Below are 22,674 nucleotides of genomic sequence, written 5' to 3' on the forward strand. Positions count from 1 at the left end.
AACATGCCAGATCACTTGATACTCGCTAACAAGAGGAACGAGGTAAGATACAGAGACAATACACACATATACATTTCAATCGTGACTATCTGAAGAGTTTTAGCATGTTAATGAAAAAGGCGGTGTTAATGTAATTGGTCTTGATCTGACTATATACTATATCTGCTATGTACACTGCTACTGCTGAAGTATGGCGACTTGCAGACACATTGCTTTAATCATGTAAGATGTGCTGCTGCTGCATGAATAGGCCATAGCAGATCTAGACAGGTGGAGCTGGGGGAGGTGGGGGGTTTCAGAGGACATTAAAAGTTCACTGTACACTTTGTAAAATTAAGAAATGAGACACTGTTCTAAAGGAATAGTTCACCCAAAAAAGAAAGTCCTGTCATCATTTACTCAATCTCAAGTAGTTCCAAACCTGTATGAATTTCTTTGTTCTGTCTAACACAAAGGAAGATATTTTGAAAAAAGTTTGTAACCAGGTTGTTTTGGTGACCCTGGTTTGATGTTTGGAACTACTGGAGTAAACGATGACAGAATTTTAATTTCTGGTTAAACTAAAAAAGTATGTCACTGTACTTTATTTACCCTCTAATTAGTATTTCATAGTGGTACATATTATTACCAAAAGTATGCTTGCTATTACCAGTTGCGTATCTATTTGGAGAGAACCTTACAACTACTTGTGGGATCAATGTACAGTAAATGTTGAGCAAGCAGTTTAACTGGCTACAAAATCATCAGAGGTCAGTCAGCTTGCGCCATGTGGCAAAGGATGCAAGATAAAGGACCTATCAGCCTTCAGTGATGATTAGGTAACGTTAAGTGTCTGATGCATCCTGAGGTCATTAATAACACATCTATCAAGTGCTCCAGAACATGCTGGCAAGCTGTCTAAACACAATTTGGGAAATCATATTGGTTAACTTCAAATTATGCTAAATTGTTTACAAAAGTAACAAAACCTACACCTACACTACTCTGTTCCATGTGTTCTATGTCAGAAGAATAGCATTAACACTTGGTAATTAATTGTGATATGGAATAACAAGAATATATATGACAAGAGCATTTTTCCAAATCTTTTCCTCATTATTATATATATTTTTTTGTATATTCCACTGTAACAGTATGAAAAAAAACAGCCCATTCGTGGTCTTCTCTACTGATTTAATTTGCAATATATCTCATTAATAATGCACTGGAATATACTAAGAATTTTAACTAAGATTTGGCCTCCCCAAATACTTTTTAGATTTTAATTTAAATATTTTCCCTCAAATTAATTATTTAAAATGCAAGTGTTATGTATATTACATGATACAGACATATATTACTACAGTGATACATGTCTGTAATATTGCTGTAGAACATTTTTATTTTTGGTCTCTTGAAGATATTTGCTAATGCTTTTACTATGTACCCAGTTCTTATTGTGTTCACAAAGTGAACCTTTGTCTTATTGTTTACACGTTAATAGAAAGTTACTCCCATAATTCACGCAAAGCGTCAAAGGGTGTAGTAAAAAGATGGATAAACAAAACCATTTGCATCACTAAAATATGACGAGGTAATTGTTAAATAGTTGCCAACAATCACTTTTATCACAGACATTTTAGTAAAATCCAGCAGTATATCTCACTTTTAGCAAGCAGAGGAGATCCACCAAATAGAGCCATAAAATATTCAACAGTAAACAAAACAACCATTGCCTTTCTCGTGGCCATTAGAGACAATCTCTCTGTTACTAGGGCCTAATATATTCCTCTACTCTCAGAGAGAGAGGGAAGGGCACAGAGGTAAAATTAATCAAACACAGAAGGTCAGGGACACACAATACTTGATTAAGGTCACACAAGCCATCACAAAGTCATTCGGCCCAATAAAGATGCCCGCTGTAGTCATTAACATGGCCGCCGCAGGGAAGCCTTATTTTCTTGATCCCTCGTGCCCAATCTCACTAACGTCTGTCCTCCACAAACAAACATGTTTAGGGCTGTTAGACCTAAAAGATTAATGAAAGGACGAAAAGAGAAATGTTGCAACTCATCGGTAGGACACGTTGCATCATCACCAAACGACAGCTTTGTCCCTCTAATGTTTTGATGTTACCTAATTAAATGAAAATAATTTAATAGCATCTACTCTAATTATTCTATCAGTGAAGTCCACTATTTAAAATAATACCTTCATGAACATATCTAAAAAAAACACATGTACCCTCAACAATAGCTGTGAAAAATAACAATGCTGCAAAATATTTAATAATTTTATATTTAGATACTACTTCTTATAGAAACCCCTCTAAAGTAACATAAGAGGAAATCAAATGTTTAGCATCTCTAGTATTATACGTATCAGTGAATTTCTAGCTACAAATGGTGGGCACAGTTTACAAAACTGTCTGTAGATTACAAATCTAAGAGTACAGTTGTCAAATCTGAGAGTATACAGGCGTCTAAATAGAGGGCTCAAATTACAAAACTGCGGGCAAAAAGATGAGGGAACTGTTTCCAAATTCATGAGTTTATTTCATAAATTGCAAAACTGCAAAACCGTAACCACAAGAAAAAAATGATTTTACTGTAGATGACCCTTGGGGAACTTCATACTCTCTCATGCTGCAGTAAATAGAATTTACAATAGGGAATTATGTCAATTATCCATCTAACTGCATGGAGTCATCTATTCCTCATAGCAGGGCTCATCGTAATGCAGTTTATTGCAACATGCTCTCTGTACTATGTTAAAATTAAAGAAGTAAAAATAATTTACAATGAAGAAAAATTGTATTTATTTTTTTTTCATTTTCGTTTGAGAAGGAAGGCATGCAAAGCATTGCGCTTCTCAATATTCATTTAATATATTTGCACACGACACTACAGATTTAAACAGTTTATTCAACTTTTATTCAGCTTTTACATTGCTCATATAGCTCATATTGTGTAATATAGTGAGAATTCTGTAAAGAGTTCATGGCAGAAAGACACACGAGCTAATGGTGGATATTTGTACAATTATACTAAAAGGCCTCTAACTTGTTAAAAATTCAACTAACAATCTGCATGTAGCGTTTTGTGCTTCCCCACTTAAGTTTTTAATGTCTCAAGCTCAGATGGCCAAGATTAGTAAAGTCACAGAGAAGTCAGATACGAAACAATTCTCATTCAATGCTCATTCTTACAACAGCACCTTTATTTTATAGCTCTATATCATCTATAGGTTCAGTTGTTAGCTGAGACAAAGTTGATGCCTCCAGAGATATGAAAGAGCAACCTCTGAGCAAAAACATCTCCCCACACACTTTTTAACATCCTGTAAGCTTCTATAGAACAGCAGCAACCACAAATACAATACACAAGCACATACGCTGAAACACTTGAGATCACAGACAGAAGTAAACCACACCTCGGACACACGCACTCACCATCAGGACAGACAAACAGCCTTGAGAATCAAACGATGCGCATCTGTTTGTGTGTGTGTGTGTGTGTGTGCATGTGTTTGTGTCAATGTATGCAGATTCCAGTTCCTTCTTTAAGATCAGCAAGAAAAGAAAGAAAGGACTGAGAGAAAAAGAGAAATCTAGTGGTCGGACGGGTGACACCCTCTTTACATAAACACATCATGAGTGGAAGGAAAGAGAGAGAGTGTGAGAGAGTGTGAGAGAGAGTGAGAGTGTGTGTGTGTGTGTGTGTGTGTGTGTGTGTGTGTGTGTGTGTGTGTGTGTGTGTGTGTGTGTGAGAAAAAGAGAGAGTCTTTAACAAACACACCATTAAGCACTGATCATTCACCCCAGCCTCACTCAAGACATCATGCCACTTGGCTGGACTTCCATGTCTGACTGAATACACAAACATTAACGTCCACTACACACACACACACACACACTGAGAAAGAGAGAGTCCTATCTGCTCTGTTTGTGCTAGTCAAAATGGCAAGAAAAGCAGATACTCTAGAATGGTACTCTAGAAATAAACTTATTTAAATGGTCAGTCTGAATTCTCGATTCTGATTGGCTGGCAGGTATGCATAAAAATGTATGCACTGGTTTCAAGTCAGATGAATCTATTCTCTGAATGCATCTGCTACTTTAACTGACACACAAAAACAGAGATTGGAGTGACTTTTATTAATAGCTTCGTTATTTCAGTAACTAAAATTCAAATAACTAACTTCAAGGCTTTATATTTCGTAGAGAAGGATCCACAGGAATTAGTTTATTGATTTAACTATTTGTATTACTATATGCTACAAATTGAGTTTCTCTAACTAAGTGTAATTTGTTGAGTAAACTATTTCATTAGAAACTCTCAAAGCTCAAAACTAATGTTGTGTAATTATTTTTATTACTGTTTTGTTGTTGAGCCAAAGTATTTGTTTTTTAGATTGCAGACCGATCATGAGCACACTTGCACATTTATGCATTCTGCGTGGAATCTTTATAAATTTTTGAGATATTCAGAGCGGCACATAATGATGCACAAACCTGTTGTCTGTTTATTTATTCATTCGTTTGTTTCCTTCTAGGTCCAATCTTTTCCAGGTCCTTTTTTGGTGCATTCTCATAAAACGCCTTTGACACTACACGAACAGCTCTTACATCTCATTCGTCATTGCATCTCAATGTGTCCTGTTGCAATGTACAAGTCGTGTCATATTTGACATCACTGACATTGATTGAATATGTCTTATCATTGACGTGACAAGAAACCTGGCATGACACGTCTTGGCACACAGTAGCATATTTTAAATGTGAACAAGCAATGATAGAATATTTTCAGGAACTTAAATATGTGTGTACTATTCGCTGCCAAATATAGCTGCTTTAAAGCCCCTTATCTGCATGGAAAAGAGCAGCATTAACACTGAACTTCTTCTTTGTGTTTCGCAGAAAGCAGCTTTGGATTTGCATGAAGGTGTATAAATGACGATTTTGTGGGTAAACGATTTGTAGTGAACTGTAAAAAGCGATACAGTATTCTCAAACGCCGCAACTACACGAGGAAGTGTTCAAGAACAACAAGTTGAGAAATCTCCACTTCGAATGTGTGCACATTATAAACTTTATGAAAGGACATTTCCTCTGGACGCGTCTGCCTCTCACACAGTTACGGTTCACCTTGCCTTCACGAGCATTGTGGGAAATGTCAGTCACTTAAACCTCATAAAGCAATTCATCATCATGCAAGTCGCCGCTCACCGTGTATGTTTTGCTATATGTGAAACGAGTGCAAGAAACTTTATTTAACAATTTACCACTTGCTTATCTCAGCAAGCTCCATTTATAAGCAATAAAAACACGCACGCACTAAAACAGTCATAAAATATGAGCATGTTAAACATTTCATATATTTTTCGTTAATCATCATAAAATATCGCTTCCTAAAAAGGAAATAAATAATTTTTTTTATTTATTTGCATTAGAAAACCGGATAAAAAATATAGAAATAAAATAAAACAACTGAAAAATAATACAAATATCTGAAAAAATGTAATCTTGATAAAATCTGCTATGATATTAAACTAAACCGTAACATAAATGTCATAAAACAGCGAAGTAAACCGCGCAGCTTTAGAAACATCTATTCCCGTCTTCACACACACACACACACACACACACACACACACACGCATGCACAAACTGTGTCAAATTAGGTGTAAAAGCTCAGTTTTGGACCCATTAAAGCAGGTGTACCTTAAATACAGGCATCTGGCCGCTGTGAACGCGTCTCTTTCACATGTGCTGATCCTGAATCCTGTCCAGTAGACGTCTCCTTCTGTACTTCTGCCTAGAAATGCACTGTAAGTTCCCTTTGCGCGTCTGTTTGGTTCTATTTCAGTCTACCTGCTCTTTTGCTCTCTGTGTGGATTTGTCTCACTCTGTCCACGGTTTCATCGCGAGTTCCACAACAATTGCTGCAGACTGTGTGTGTGTGTGTGTGTGTGTGTGTGTGTGTTAGCAGCTGCTCTGAGGCGCGACTGTGCTGCTGAACAAAATGACTAGAGAGAGAGAGAGAGAGAGAGAGAGATAGAGAGCGAGAGAAAGAAAAGAGAGGACTGCCCATGTCCTGTCTCTCTCTTTCGTTCTCTCTCGTTCTCTCTCTCCAGAGACAGGCCGCTGTCCCGCTCTGCTTGCTGTTATTTTTAGAAGCGGCCGAGCCGTGAATCAAAGGCTCGCGAAAGAAACAGGCACATGTCATACATACGCCGGGCAGATCAGGGGATGTCTATCTCACACAAACAAACACACACAATCCCCGCTCAGCCATTTGTGCAAATTTCATCAGCCCTGCTGCAGAGAACCTGCAAGTGCTTGATTTCTGTGAGGTCATTATACAGTTTGTATAATATATTGCAGTGAAACCTCCACATAGCTGCTATAATAATCAGTTTGTGCAATAATGGCCAAAAAATATGAGGCCAACCAATCTGATAGATTGGTCAAGGTCACGTAAAAAATAACAATCGGTACACACAGAGTTAGAACCAGCTTGAAATAGCAATTGAAGTTCCGAAGGATGATGCACAAAGTCTATTTTTAATAAACTGAATTCATATTTTCTAAATTGCAGTACATGAATTAAATTGCATTAGCCTGGATGATATATATACACATTAAATCGCAGCTGCACATCAGTGTCATTAAAGTCTCGTGGAGCCTTTACTAAAATCAGTTCATCACAAAACAATAAATGAGATCCGTCGGAGGACCCATTTAATTACCATAAAACATATCTGCCATGCAGGACTGACATAACATTAAAGTAATGAATAGCCTAGTTAAAGATTGCCCTCTCTTTAAAGACAACCAAACAAGATCCATCACAAGCTGAGTATTTCTGTTTTAAGCCTGACAAGAGGATTGACGACGTGAAATTAAATCATTAAAAAAATTGAAGTGCGGTATATGTGGCCATTAGTAAAGATTGAGAACTAGCTCGTATTTGTAAGGCAGACGTCAAGAATACGTCTTAAAGGGACAGTTCACCTAAAAATGTAAATTCTGTTATCATTCACCCATAAAATAATATTAAATATATTTGAAAGAAACCTTTAACCTTTCTGTCCGTCCATAACACATCCATTCTGTTCAAAACCATGTATTGTAAAAGTAATCTATATGAATTAATCAGCTTAAATCGACTCAATTGCATGACGATGAACAGATTTCATTTTCATTTACATAAAACATTGATTAATACACTATCCTTAAGTATCCCTTTAATGACAGATTTACTGCACAGCCATTTGTCTCTGTTCTATTCGCTCATTGCGCTCTCCGAGAAACGGTCTGCAAAACTTGTGTGTGTTTTAAGAGTGTGTCTGAACATTTTGTAGTATTTCACCCAAAAACTACCTGGTCACATTTTTAAACTAAATGAGCTGCCAGCGTCATTATTTGCAGGTAGTTGCATGTATTTTTGATAATATTTTAAGTTAAGGGAACGCATGTTAACTGTTAAGTTACTATTAACTATAAAGTATTTTAAATTAAGGATTCTAAAATACGGTCATGCAGAATAATGCATTAATGTCTGCTAATAATAATGCATTAATGTCAGCATGCTATAATATGCACGCTAAAAAGAAACTAGTTAATAGTGGCAAATGCAATTACAAAACAATACACTTATAATATATGCAATATATACATAAGGAGGTCATTTGACAGTCATGAATTTCTGCCCATAAGCTGCTTTTTACCAGTCTTACACACATATGATATAGAGTAGGTGTATGTGTGTGTGTGTGTGTGTGTGTGCGTGTGCATGCGTGTGTGTCCATACGCAGGCATACTATTGTAAGGTAAAGATAGTCCAAGTGTCCAGCATGACGCAAGAACAGTTGAACGGTCAGGGGTTATTTTTAGCCCCTTCCAGGAGTGCCACAGAACAACGACTGCAGAAAACAATGTTTCTATGATCTCTGGACATAAAACTCCTTATGTCAAACTCGGGACATCGCACAGAGAAGGACTACAGCATGCTTATGAATTATTCATGAGCTCATGCTGTAAAACATTCAACAACAGACAAGTGCGGTTCATTAAACACTGAAACACGCATTAAGCGTTAAATACTGTTCCAAAAATACAGTCAAAGACAAAAAAAAAAAGAAAGAAAGGAAAATGGCGTCATCCTTCGCTCACCGTTAAGTTGTTCTAAACCTGCACGAATTTCTTCCTTTTGTGTGCTGCAGAAAAAAGAAACTCATAGAGGATTGGAAAGTAAATGATGACAGAATTTTATTTTTGAGTGGACTGTCACTTTAAGTGTTAACTGAAAACGTTTGATGCTTTTTGGCCATTCGCCTAAACGAAAATGGCATTTTGAGGGCCTAAAAATGGGTTTCAGTGTGCTAGTTTTTAAAAAGTTATATTGTTATTGTCTCTGTGTATCCTACAAAAACACCAATTTTGAAAACAGTGACGCCATCTGCACTTGTATTATGCGTTTAGGACATCATTGTCTGTCGTGAGGCAGTCTTGGCAGAGGCAGTAAAAATACAAACTTCACCATCTAAAAAGGTCAACAGCCAATTCAGTGATACTGAAAGAACATTTTCTCAAGAATAACATCACTGATGTACGAAGTAAATGGCATTATCGTATACAATTGGGCAATTATTTACCATCTTCAACAGTAATCTGAAACATGCCCAACAATGTTTCTATTTGATTAATTGCGATAAGCTTTGGTTTTATGAAAGACATTTGCAATTCTTTAGTTCTGGTATATAAGTATGTCAACCCTGAGTTCTTGCAAACACTCTTGCAACTGTTTAAATTTCCACTTAATGCAGAACTGAATTTGACTCAAAAATAACATCATGGTGCATATCAGTTAATATGCAGTTAATGTGCATATATATCAGTAAAAATAAAGTCAGCATTATGACTTTAAGTATAAAATAACTGCTTATTATGAATAATAACAATATGAATGAGAACCAAATTTATCTCACGTTCCCCTTGACATTGGATCTACTGAAATGTTCCATTAAAAAGTCAATTTCATTAACTTAATTAAACTGAAGAAAACTTTCCCACAGTTTCATACAAAACAAAACAAGAACAAGTCAGTTTAACTACAATAAATCAATTTAGTAGCGAACAATGCTGTATATTAGCATGCTTAATGTAATTCAAAACCATGCAACTTCCCTTTTATCTTATTAAGTACTGCACGTCTGACACAGAAATTAAATAATTCTACTAACAAATTACTTTTTAGACTATTAGAATGGTTAGAGTTGCAAAAAGGGAACATTTACAACCGAATTTCAAAAATATGCATACGGTGCCAGCTTTATGCAATTAATCTCATTCTTAATGTTTCGGCCTCCAAAAGCCATGGAAATAAAGTCAATAAAACAAACAGCTATTGAGCCTGTGTTCAACCCGAGAGCAGACAGAACACACTGAGTCTGTAGATAGACCACAGACAGCAATAGCATCATTACACCGCACAATGAAATGAAACATGTATGGAAGGAAATGACAGTTAGATGACATTTCCCGTGAGTCTGCACACGGCCGTTAATCAAGCTGCCCCTGTGTTTGTGTCAGTCACACCTCTCTCTGTGCCTCTATGATTCATGTGAACTCATCATTTCCTCTTACATCTCACAAGAGCATCACGGTGTCAAAGGCACACAGATGTATACCAGACATGAGTGACTTGATACTGACTAAAAATTTGTTAAGGCACTCAAATATGTACTAGCTTCTGAGACCTTTGACCAAGGAATATTTGAAAATGTACATGATATTTGACATTTAAGATTATATTAATTTCATATAATAATATGGAAACATGGAATTCACTGCTGCATTTTCTGGAAAATAAGTCGCACCTGAATATAAATTGCTCTAAAAAAAGAAAGTAGAAATGATCTACAGAGATATAATTTTGCACAGAAAGGTAGCAAATCCACACTAACATATAGACGAGACCGAATAAACTAAACTGAACAGAATCTAAGATATAAAGGGGACTTAATGACATTAATGACGAGAGACGCCTGAACATAATGACACAATTAAGACAGACAGACAGAAACGCACAGAAAGTCACACATGGCACATGAGGAATGAAAACAAACCAACAAACAAAACACAGCAGTACATTGCAGCCCACTTGAAATGAAAATGCTAATTCATTCTTTGCCACTAGGTGCCGCTTTTAGAGTGGTAAAATAGCTGCTTTTCCATTAATGGCTGTGAACACTGAACTCAAATGAAATGTACGAATCAGACCAATCAGAGCAGATTAGCATCACACAAAGGAGTGGTTTGGAGAAATGAATCACAGAGTGAGTCATTTGGGAGTCGTTGAGCAAATAAGGTAAAAATAAACGCATATTATAAGACAATGAAAGCGTTTTGTGACCTTGCATCCATGTAAACTTGTTACTGGGGATTCCCAAAATCAAAATATGAACCTTTCATATAAGCCATAATTGGGGCACTTTAATTGCCATATAAAAGTCGCTTTGGAATATAACATTTCAGATGCTTGAAAAAAACAGGAGACTTACAATATATTCTGGAAAATATCTGTCATGACCAGTGTAGGTAGGAAGCTGTCATATTTAGAAGCTCTCAGAAGCTCTATAATTGGTGTCTCACATGACGGCCTATATTTGCTCCCAAAAGTTCACAACAACACCACTGACCACCAACACTGAAGCATCACCTGTCTTCACTATTTTCTCTACACAAATTACTTGACAGACCCCTTTGTAAAAATATAATACTTCTATTCACTCACCCTAAAAAGGTTTCACATTTGAAATCTGAGATATTCAGAAGTTGGGTATGTTTGTTCCTAGTTATCAAAGGACAAGAGGACATCGAGCAACTATAAATAATTTGTCCAGTTATGTGACAGATAAATTTGTGCCAGGACTGGATGCACACTACCTTTGACATCAGTGACAAAAAGTATGTATTTTTTTTAAAGTATGGCTCCATTTTAAAAGCTGCTTGGTTTTTTAATTGGCTATACTAACAATGCATGTGTCATGGATCTTCAGAGAACACACAAGAATGAAGATGAATGCAGAAGGTAGTTTTTAATAAATCCAATAGGATCCACATTTTGTATGAAGCCTCTATTTGTAAAAGGGTATTCTCAAGGCATTATAATGAATGTATAAAACCTTATAATGTGTTCTAAAATGTAACGATATATAATAATGTATATATATGTGATTATTACATTTAAGAGTATGATTATTTACAACACACAATGAACACCATATTAAATCTACTTCTTTTATGGTCTGTATCATATCTTAACATTGTTTATTTAAGATCTGCACCGTACCTTACAATATGTCGTGAGAGGTTAGGTGCTGAGTGTTATTTGAGTGTTTCCTGTGAGGCTAATATTAAGGCTAATGCGAGCTAGCTAATACATTCTACTGAAAAAGAATGGGATGTTTATTAATAAAGTATTTGTAGAATTAGGTATGGTAGGTATAATGTGCACATGCTTGCAAAGTAACCTATACTCAGTATGCCTGTTGAGGAACCATCAAAATAAAGTGTTAGCATAAAATTAGCACACTAGTAATACATAAAAAATAATGAAGGCTAGTTGACACGTACTTCTATAGCATACCATCAAAATAATAGAACTAATATAAATGTGTCATTAGACATTCATCTGATCTGATATCTGATCTATGGCCGCTTGAGAAAAAATGTGTAGTATTAGCATTATTACTATTATTATTATTAGTAGTAGTATTAATTATTATTATTATTACTTAAAGTAACAAGTAAAATGGTAAGATTTGAGACTTAAAAAGCTATAATTCTCCATTGTAATCTAAGTGGATGAATTCCTAAGTGGATGTTCATTGTGCTTCATAGAAAGTGTTATGCTATTCTTTATAATTTGCATAAAGAAAACAGTGTAGCAAATCAGCTCATTAAGAAAAATGTTTTCTTGTTAAATTCATTGCAATCATTTATATCAGCTGGAAGCAGTAACTGTAGCAGAATTACATTGCCATCAATTAATCTGTTAGTTCAGTGAATATTCAGTGTAAGTTCATATAAATTTGTGACCACACAATTACCTTCTTACAGTATCAATCCATTAGAGCATGTAGAGTATGTAACTCACATAACAACACACAATCATAAATACACTCATACATGGGGAAAGTGCAAAGGCTTGATAGTAAACCATCAGGAAAAACAGAGAATGGAAATTCAGTTAACCAAATGTAAATCATCTGCACAGTTAATAACGGGGTCTATAACTAATGCCGAACCTCTGATTAGTACAATACTTCCATTGCCTCATTGGTGCGGGTCCAGATGCAGTCTTGGATGAGAATTTCTTCCCAGGTAGAAGGTGAAAAGAGCTAAGAGAGAGATCCGCTGAGATCTGAGAATCATTGGTTGAAGGCCTGGCACAAAACTTAAGACTGGCTGTATGGAGGCCCACTCAGACAAGGTTGCACTGGCAGACGAGAGGAAGAAAGACATGAAAGAAACCAGAACAGGGGCGGGTCACCGAAGTGAGGCCTTTTGAAGTCTGTGAAGGTCATACTTCTTGTGGGTCAAAGAGCCAATGATGTCTTGAACTTTTGGAGGTAGAGTTTTATGGTTCTTTGTAGTATAACAAATAAATTGTGTCTGATTGGTCAAAACACGCACAGACATTTACACCGATCCGCCACATTTCACAGCTGCAGTGAGTCTTAAAAACCCATCTGAAAACCCACAGACAAACAGAGAGAGACAGAAGGATGGAACAGAGAGGTGAAGAGAGCCATAAAGCAAAAGTGGGGAAGAGAAAATGATTGAAAAGGAGTGAAAGCTGATTCAAAGGCTGATAAAAGCATCTGTGATCAACACGTCCTTCTCTTTCATGTGAATGGAAAGCAGAGGAATAAATGATACCAGGTGTGAGATCTAACTCAAGGCCTATTGGGCTAATTCTGTGTCCCAATCAATGTGGGATATTTCTACTAAATATCACAAACTTCCAACCATATCAGCATTTTGCTGAGTGAAGATCTGACTAAATCTGATTTTCATACAATTATCAACGGCAATAAAATGTACCGCACATCTGACAACAGATTTAGTGTCAAAACTCAAAAGTCATTATTTATCATTATCATTACATAGTGCTTATGTGACAGCATGCATCTCCAGAATGACCAAATAGTTAAATCCAAGTCCACTTCATGTGTTGAACGAAGCAAAACGAAAGCTTTCCTAGCTGATGCCGTATAATTTGATTTTGAAATATACTGTACCTACAATCTATGTATGGAAAGAGAATGGGTGATAATAAGAGACGTCTGGATGAGCAACACGATCCAGAAAGAGATTATTACCCAGTTTGTTCATGCTGTTCAAAACTGTGCCACAGACTGTGATGTCTATGGACTGACAGCTAATAGTACAACAGATGTCAGCACTTCAGAACAATTTCCTTGCGGCCTTCAGTATGCTGACAGTAATCTTGAGTCACGCGTGCTCATGGAGTCATGAGTGTGTGACCCTGAAAATGGAGAGACTAAAGGCCTTAAAGGAATAGTTAGTCCGATTCACTCATCCTCAAGCAACCCAATACATAGATGTGCTTATTTCTTTATCAGAAAAAATTTTGCTAAATTTTGCATTAAATACCCTGCACACAATGGATCCACTGCTGTAAACGGGAGTCTGAACCACTAATGAAAACAAAAGCACAATAATCCACAAGTAATTCAAAGCAATATTATTAATAGAGGACTATTATCAATGGTTTGAAGTTAAAAGTGCCTTATTGGATTTGTTTATAAGAAACATCAAGCCATGAGTTAGTTCTGGCTGGAAACGTGAGTCACGCATGCATCAGCTGATCCGTGTCTATAGGGATGGATATCAGAGCACCCAAATAGAAGATCTTTTAGCATTATCGGCATCTTTGTTGAATTGTGAATTCGACAGGCAAACTCTATCATCTCACATTTCCACAGTCAGCAGAAGTGAGAGAAAAATGTTTATTACGTTTGAAATATGGATATTTATCATACAAAAACGCATGGATTGCCTACAGGGCCTTTATTCACCCCCCGGAGCCGTGTGAGGGATGTTTTATTAGGAATATATACGCACATTATTTCAAGGCTTCCAAACTGAATATAGCTACCACCCATTTAAGCCCATTCAAAGGCTTGGAGGGGTCTGCACGATTTTTAATATAACGTCGACAGAACTTCGTCTGACAGAAGAAAGTCACATACGCCTCCTTAGACTTGACACACACGCAAGTTGCCAGGCTGATGACACCAACAGCTTTGCTCAGTTACTGACATATGTGTGTTACTGACTAAAGTGACTGACTCAAGAACAAGTTTAGAAGGCATCTTCACTTGTTGCATAAAGAAGTATATCAAGAGATCAAGCACACACATCACACATGGCTTTTGTATGAACAACAAGTGTAAGAACAAAAGATTAATGGGGCACATGGCCAAAAACTCTACCTCTTCGGTGCCAGGCACATTTTATTGAGTCATAAGTAAATCCAGAGAAAAAGCAAGCATGTACTGTACCTGCTGAGGTGGGCAGAAAGTCTGTCTCGCGTGCAGATGTAGCTGTTTTTTGATGTTCTCGCTCAAACACTGACACACTCTTGATTTTTGCTCCAGGGAATCTGCTTCCAGGCTCAGAAGACAATCACATTTCTGCTGAGACACATACAGAGAGAGACAATTAATATTGCAACATACAAATGTTTATGGGGTTCGGTCAACTGAAGTGAGAGAAAAAAATTTTTTGGCTTTGTTGGTCTTGGTTTTGTTTGTAGTGCAGAGATTTTTACTGCCAGAAGTGATTAGAGATATGGGTATCCATTTTGTTAATGTCTTAAGACTCCAACTGTGCACTTTTTCTGGTTTAAAGACAGAAGGATGCTGTCATAACAATGCTAATTGAAGATCATTATTTTCAAATTATTTACTACTTACATTTTGAGAAAAACATAGTTAATTTCTATATATTACTTTATGCATTTGTGTGTGGTGTGTGTGCGTATATAATTATATTAATGTATAATTTAATTATACATTAATTTGCAACTACATGTCTACTAACTGCCAGAGTGGACTGTTAAAGTAGGTTTAGGTTAGTAGAATAAGTTGACCAACACTCTCTCGGTCAGAATGTTGTATGTTAGTAGAATGTCTAAAGTGGATTATAGAAAAAAAGTGTTATCATATACAGTAGTCAACATAAAGTGGATTAAAACCTTTCACATAATTCTGCCATTTTCTCTTAGAACTGCAATATGTTAACTGGTGAAAACTCAATTCTGATTGAGTCCATTTTAATCAATTATTTATGTATTTATTAAATTAAATACTAGAAACGGTGTATCAGGTGTAAACACGTCTTCTAGGTTATTTGATCACAGGTCATAGATGAAGTTTAGCATGGGTGATAGCTTTTCTGCCTTTTTGCCAGACAGAAGAGAAACTAAATCTAGGAGGAAGCTTTTATTGTTTGAGGAGTGATGAAACGCAGTGGCTTCTCAGCCCAGCACCAAAATCAATATAAGTCATTCTGCTGCATCAATCATTTCAACTTAATAAAGCGGCCTGAGACCATCTGTCTCAGCCTCAGACCAAAGCTGCATATAGCCAATAATGATGATGTCATTCTTGAGAGGCATTAAAAAATTGTTATCGAAAAGTTTCCCTTAATGGAAATTGCCCTTATTGACTCAATGTTATCCTAGCTCTGTATAATTTCCTCATTTTCACAAAAGGAAAGGTTAGGAAGAAGAATCTCTTTTGTAAAGAATGACAGTGTGAATATCAAATTTTCATTTCCTCTTTACATCCCCATAACTGTATGTCCCATCACATAAAAAACTATGTTGTGATGTTTTGACTGACACTTTAATAAAATGGTCATCGTTTTACATCAGGCCCACAAAGGTCAATAGACCGAAACGTTGCTTTTTCTACAAAAAAATTCTAGCATGGATTTATAGTGTGCGGGATTATTATTTTTACTAATTATATTCAATACTACTGTCGGAATTTTTCATATGCACTTATCAATTTCTCTGGTGTCCTGAGTTTTACATTAAAAGGAGTTTATGAAATAGGACTCTAAAATAAGTCATTAAACATTCAACAATTCCACTGAGATGACAAAAGATTAGCTAATTCACACAGCCTCCACCACAAAACAGAGTAACTGGGGATATCCAATTCCAGAAATGTGTTCCTGGACAGCTATCAGCCAGATCTTCAGCTCAGATATAGGCTGCATCTGGCTGCCTCAGGGACCAAGAGACTTCTGTTCCAATATTTCCCAGCTGCTGCTGGTCTTCATCCAGCCACAGAGTCCCTGAACCAGGACGACTGGCTGTGGTACATTAGGATAACTGTCAGAGCACATGGGGCATTTTTATGATGCAGTCAGAGATTTGACTGGTTGGGCATTAATATTAAACACACAGGGAAAACAGGTCTTTTTCATTCAGTAGTTTTCCTTCTTTTTCACTGCAGATCACACTGCAGTTAAAGAGAAGGCTATTTTAAGGGTCTGTGTGCCTAACATTTTAATGAAGGGCCTGTGTGGGATTTTAAAGCTGGACATATCTAACAGAACTTTAGGCTTTTTTTAGGGACACCATCTTTATCAACTATTTACAGATGTCATACATTACAGGCCACCAAGATTTAACAGTTTGTCCCAAAATGAGGTCAAACAGATGCTTGACCTTCATACAAGTGTATATGAACGTCACCTCTGAAAGTCACCTCTGCTGGAATTCAAGTATTTTTATAAAGCAGTAAAGGCCTTTTCTTATTAAAAGTGAAAATATGGCACAATCGCTCTTTTTAAATCGAAATGATAGATCCATAATGGGACAATTCATTTGAAACAAATCTTTAATATGAATCAAAAACTACGAGTCATGTCAGAGACTGGCTTGTTTTTTGGTTTTTTTTGCATGTGCAACATATAATAGGTTCTGTACAGGAAACAGAAATGTTTACCTCCCAAGTCTGTTACTAGGTCCAACAAGCCATGCAACTCTCACATCATGCTCTCATGCAGTGAAAAATACATTGCAGAGCAAGAAGGAAACTGACAACTGATGTCAGGACAAATATCTGTAGTGTCTTAGTTCAAGCAATATGTGAACTGATGGCTTTTTCATGTTTACTTAATATGAAATAAACATGAATGATCATCAGACTGTATAAATCACAGTGTGATTACACAGGAGGGTTGGGGTCTTGCTTTTTTAAAAGTTAATTTGCTATTACTAGCCTTTCTGAAATCACCTGATTGTATTGTTTATGTGTTGTAGACTCTTTGTTGTAGGCTCTGGGCTTTTTGTGTGTTTTTTTTTTTTTTTTGTGAGGTTTTTTTGGGGGGTTGACAAAATGGCAGATTCTGTGTTATGATTGGTCAGATCACCCATCAATCAAGAACTTTGCGAAGGGTCAATTAGATTTGGGCTGTATTACCCGAAAGCATAGTAAGCCCAATTGATCATATCTCCACTTCTACGATATACTTAGAGGAGAGTAGATGCTAAGTTCTTGTTATCATTTGTATCTGAGAACAGATTTGTTCTAACATGTTCATAATGCAGAATATCCTTTATATTAATTCTCTAATGTGACCTGAAGAGCAATGTCCGTTTTCTTCAGCGTGTGAGTGTTATGAGTCAGAGCAGGTTCAGTCTAGATCTGTCAGTCAGTTATCCCCTGACCTTCCTTATGAAACATTTGTACACAAGAAATTTGAAAGCAAATAGACTGAATTAAAATGACAATGTATTTTCTGTATGTGCAAGTATGCCCATTACAGGATCAACTATAGCCTAAAATAAAAATTTAACTTAAATTGGGTTTAAAGTGGGTTTTAAGCAAAGACATTAACAATCACATAAATTTCCAAGTGTAGCTTGATGCTTATTTTACCTAATAATTATATTTTAAGATGTATTATTGTAAGCATTATAAAGAGTCGTAAAATAGTATACAAAAGTATTCTTTAGTGTAAAATATGTTGAAGATTAACAGATAGGCTGTCATTTCATAAAATGATAAGCCGTTTCCTCTGAAAAGCTGTTTATTTAACGTATTAAAGCCTCTCCTCCATTGACATCCATTTTTTGGCTTATGGTTACACCCTTGCCTTCTAGTAGCTTTGGTTCTTCTTGTTGGTTTCCACAGATGCCCTTGTTACCCTTGTTAATCACCATGAAAACTGATCATTTCTAGTAGGCCCAGAGGGATGATGGAGCCCAGTGGAGAAGGAGGAATCAAAGGCTCAGGTGCAGCTGCAGACACGAAAGTCCATAGTGCCTAGGGGATCTCAACATGCCAAAGGGTCTGTGGCGAGTCTTTTTGCTGGCTTGAGGTCTGTAGCAGCTGGAAGGAGGGTGGGGATGGATCAGGGAGGAGTACTGAGATAGAGATTGACAACACCCAGCGAACTGGAGCTGACTGAAGACACTGGCCAATCTGTAATGTTGTACTCTTCCTCTTCACAAGTGGTAATGCAGGATTCACTTAGCCACTGTGTATATTCTATGTATCGATCCAGGTTATAGGTGGTACCTCCCGCTGGCATGAGTACAAACAGCAAATTATCTAACTCTTTCCTAAAACAGACCTCGAGAGTACCATCATTCTAGGGCACCTAATTGCAAAACTTTGTAAATAATTCTCCAGTGGGCAGCCATTCTGGTGAAGAGAGAGAAGCTTGTCCTTTGGTGGAAAATTTGTATAATAATACAAATTTGGACCACTGGAAAACCACAGAAGCTTCACAAAACGTTTTGTGGTGGATTTATGGTCTGATGAGACCCAGTTGAAACCATCATTTTGTCTAAAATGTTTGGTGCAAAAACAAGAAAACTAGTCACTCAAACAACATCATATCTATGCTATCATGGTGGTGTATGAAGGTGTTGTGCTATATGAAGGAATAGTGCCAAATACTTGATGAAGTAAAACCAGCCGGCCTCTATTTCAAAGCTGAAGATGAATTTCATATCAGAAAAGGAAGGGTTCCAGAAGAAAAATGTTTTGGGATGGCTCATTAAGAGCCCAGGCCCAAATCCTATTGGACTGACTTGAAGAGGGTTGTAGACAAGAGATTTAATCGATCTGGAGCTCTTTTACAAGAAAGGGTGGGAAAAAAATTGACAAATCCATCCATCCTAGACTCTGACCCTCTTGTTAGGGGCACAGGGTTCTGTTCCAATACCAGCATCTTGGGTTGTATGCAGGGAAATTGACGAATCAAAATGTGAGTAGTTGACAGATATTTGTAAAGACTGTCTGTTGTAATAAATGCAAAGGTGCTTCAAAATAGAAAGGTGTGCCCATTTTGGAACTTGGCTTCTCCTTTTATTCCTTTAAAGATTTCAATTTTTTTGAAACATGGTTTCATTGTCTCTTTAAATGTAGAAACATGGTAGCAACCTGACATTATTCATGATTTATTTTATATCCAATCTAGTGGGGTGTCTATTGCATCCATCCTATAAGGAAAATGTCAATCTCAAATTTTACCCAAACATTTGTACATGCTATATTTATGTTTATTGGATTATATGCTAACAGAAAACTCTATTCCAATCTAATCTAATCCATAAATGTAATTTTACTGCCTACTGCCTCAGTTGCTTAGAATCTTCTTAGAGCTTCAGTTTAGATGATAACTGTGTACACATTAGACAGCAGACAAAAATGTAGCTCTTTAGGTTTTGGGAACGTAAGATTGTCTTTCAGAGTATAATATAATATAATGTAATATTAATATAGGAATATATAATATGAATATTAATATTTCCCAAAAGTACAAACTTTCCAAGTCTATGGGATCAAACAGGGCAAAACAGTTTTCAAAACATTTCAAGGGGAGCAGAGAAGACAGCCACAGCACTACAGATGGCAACCATAAACCTGGCAAATTTGCTGACAAGGGCCACAGAATCCAATAACCACACACTTCTGAAAACACACAACCCAAGGAAGAAAAATAAATAAATAAATAAATAAATACATAAAAACAGATCCAGCTGTAATATATCAGTGCACTAAAGGCTGAGTGAACTGTAAAAAGATGCCCAGGAGAATAGAGCTGTTTATTGAACTATGCTTGGATGTTATGGGTGGATTACAGTCTCAGAACACAATGAATAATTAATGCTGTCAAACACTCATTTTACCAAGATTACATTTATGACCACCCATTAACTGACACTGCAGAGCAGTGGATTGTTGCCTTTTACCACTAAGCAATCAGGGCCTCATAATCTGCTACTTTCAGTCACAAAGTGTTTCATGTTGAGAATGAGTGTTGAGTGCATCAGTGTTGGTCTAGCTACAGGCACTAATTATATTACTGCTGACAAACGATCAATCGCGATTCATCACATCCAAAATAAAAGCTTTTGTTTACATGTATATTTACTATGATCATTTTTAATGTTACTATAACCTAAAGAAGCCGTGTATAGGTTTGAAACCGTAAATAGTGGTTTTCATCTTGCCATTTTCTTGCGAAAAATAAAACACATTTTTACTCAAATTAACCAAAATGGATTTATAGACTTTTAGAACCAAGCTCCATAAACAACCGTGCTACTAATATGCATGCTAATAACCAACTTAATAGTGATAATTGTTCCCTAAACTGAAGTTTTATTTCTCTATTTAACAAATATTTGCTCAATAACATAAGAGACTTATTCTTAAAATTATAAACAAAATAATTTATTTAAACCTTAAAAAGGTTTCCAAACCATTTGGACATGCTAGACTACATGTTTAAAAGAACTGATCTGATGTCACACTAAATGTTCTGCGGTGTAATAAGATAATTTAGTTAGATACAGAGCAAAAAAGAGAGAATTTTCGATATCTGCACTCTCAATCTTCCTGCGTTCTAACTCTGTCTTGTTTAAATCTAGGTTAGGGCTTCTAGGCCTGATGTTAAAATAACTGGACTGCTTGCAACCATACTTGTGGGGTGCTTGGTGATTGTGACCTGAGATGAAAGAAGCCCATCAAATCCATTTATTACACTAATGCTCTGAGTACAGCACAGGGAACAGCAAAAATGCACCGGAACATTTTTAACCCTTAAGCTGTTTTTGAAACCTGGCTTAATAGATATTTGAGAGGTTGGAGGGAGGGATAGTGAGTGAGCACAATTTAATAGAAAAATAAAATTAAGAGTCCTGGCAAAAAAAAACTATTCCCATCCACTCACCAGTCTTTATCTACAGCATGGCATAAGTCTGATAACCTTGAAGTAAATTGCAAGTTTTTTTTTCTTTATGGTAGATATACACTGTAAAACAAAACAAAAAGACTTAATGTGGGAAAAATAATAAATAGAATAAGCAGCTAATTTACAGAAAAAGTCACTGTGATTATAGAGATTCGTTTTTTATGTTATGCCAGCTGTTTTTAAGGTAAAGTAAATGTAGTGAAAAAAAATGCAAGTGGTGCTTCCTGTGCCACGATGCAATGTTGTTACTAGGAGGCTGCTGTTTTGCCCACACCCATGCCAGAAAAAAATTTCTAGATACGGCTAAAGTCAATCCAATCCAGTGTCGATTTATGGGTTTGCCAAGAATGAAAAATGCAAACCACAACAATTGAGATTATTTGTCGTATAGAACAAGTTAAATTCTATAGGTGTGTGTGTGTGCGTTTAATTGATAACCAACCACTAACTATGTTCAGTGCAAAAACAAAACCACTTTAGGTTAAGCAAGACTTTTTAAAGCATTAAACATTTACAAAGTCAAAATTGTACAAATGCAAAAGCAACAATTCGTGTCTGTTTTCGCACAGAAATTGCTCCCGTTTCTGAACTGTAAACTCATCTTGAGCCAAAACAACCTCCGCACAGTCTCTGACCAGTTAAAATTTTTCCAAGAAAAACACATCCTCAGCGCATGAAAACCAGCAGTATGCGTCTTACCTCCTTCTGCAGATCCTCATCAGCCAGCCTGGAGTGACGGGATCAATGCAAGCGCACAGTGGCTGTGTTTTACAGGACCGCGCAGCATCTGAGAGTCAGGGGTGGGGAAGCGGCGCCCCACTCACTGCCTGCATGCACACATTTTCCAGGCCTTGAGAGGCAAATGACTAGGCCGGCTAATGTCAGCCCAGGAGTAAATGTGTTTCCATTCAAACATCTGCAGTCGATGTCAGAGGAAATACATTTTGATCTGATGATCTTTTGGATTATGTAATCCGCGCTAATCCAACCCATGACAAACTGTTTTCCTTTCACAGCCAAGGTTTACTTCAGACTGATAACGAATGATCTTACGAATTTACAGGCCAAAATAAATTCCTGTCTTGTTTTTGTGTATCACAACAGATCTGTTCAAACAATAGCATAAAAAAAAAATTCTGTCATTGACTGACGGATCAAAGCTGCCCTCGGAGGTTTAGATGTTTTATAACATGCATTAGATGTTTTATAACATTCGTGATTAATAAGTTAATCATGAATGTCCTGTATAAAACTCGTCACTGCTGTTTGAATGCTTGACTTGAGTACAAACTAGGTGTAAACTTCTTTTATGTACATTATACTCATTAACTGATTTTCGGTATCTTCAAAATGCTTTGCAACTAGGGGTATGC

At 36.5% G+C, this 22,674-nt stretch overlaps 1 pseudogene; it reads right to left on the reverse strand.

Moving 5' to 3' along the window:
• LOC122345118 overlaps positions 1-22,674 on the reverse strand; it is an 89,108-nt pseudogene that overhangs the window by 9,974 nt on the left and 56,460 nt on the right.

This window comes from Puntigrus tetrazona, chromosome 5, assembly GCF_018831695.1.
Source record: "Puntigrus tetrazona isolate hp1 chromosome 5, ASM1883169v1, whole genome shotgun sequence".
NCBI lineage: Eukaryota > Metazoa > Chordata > Actinopteri > Cypriniformes > Cyprinidae > Puntigrus > Puntigrus tetrazona.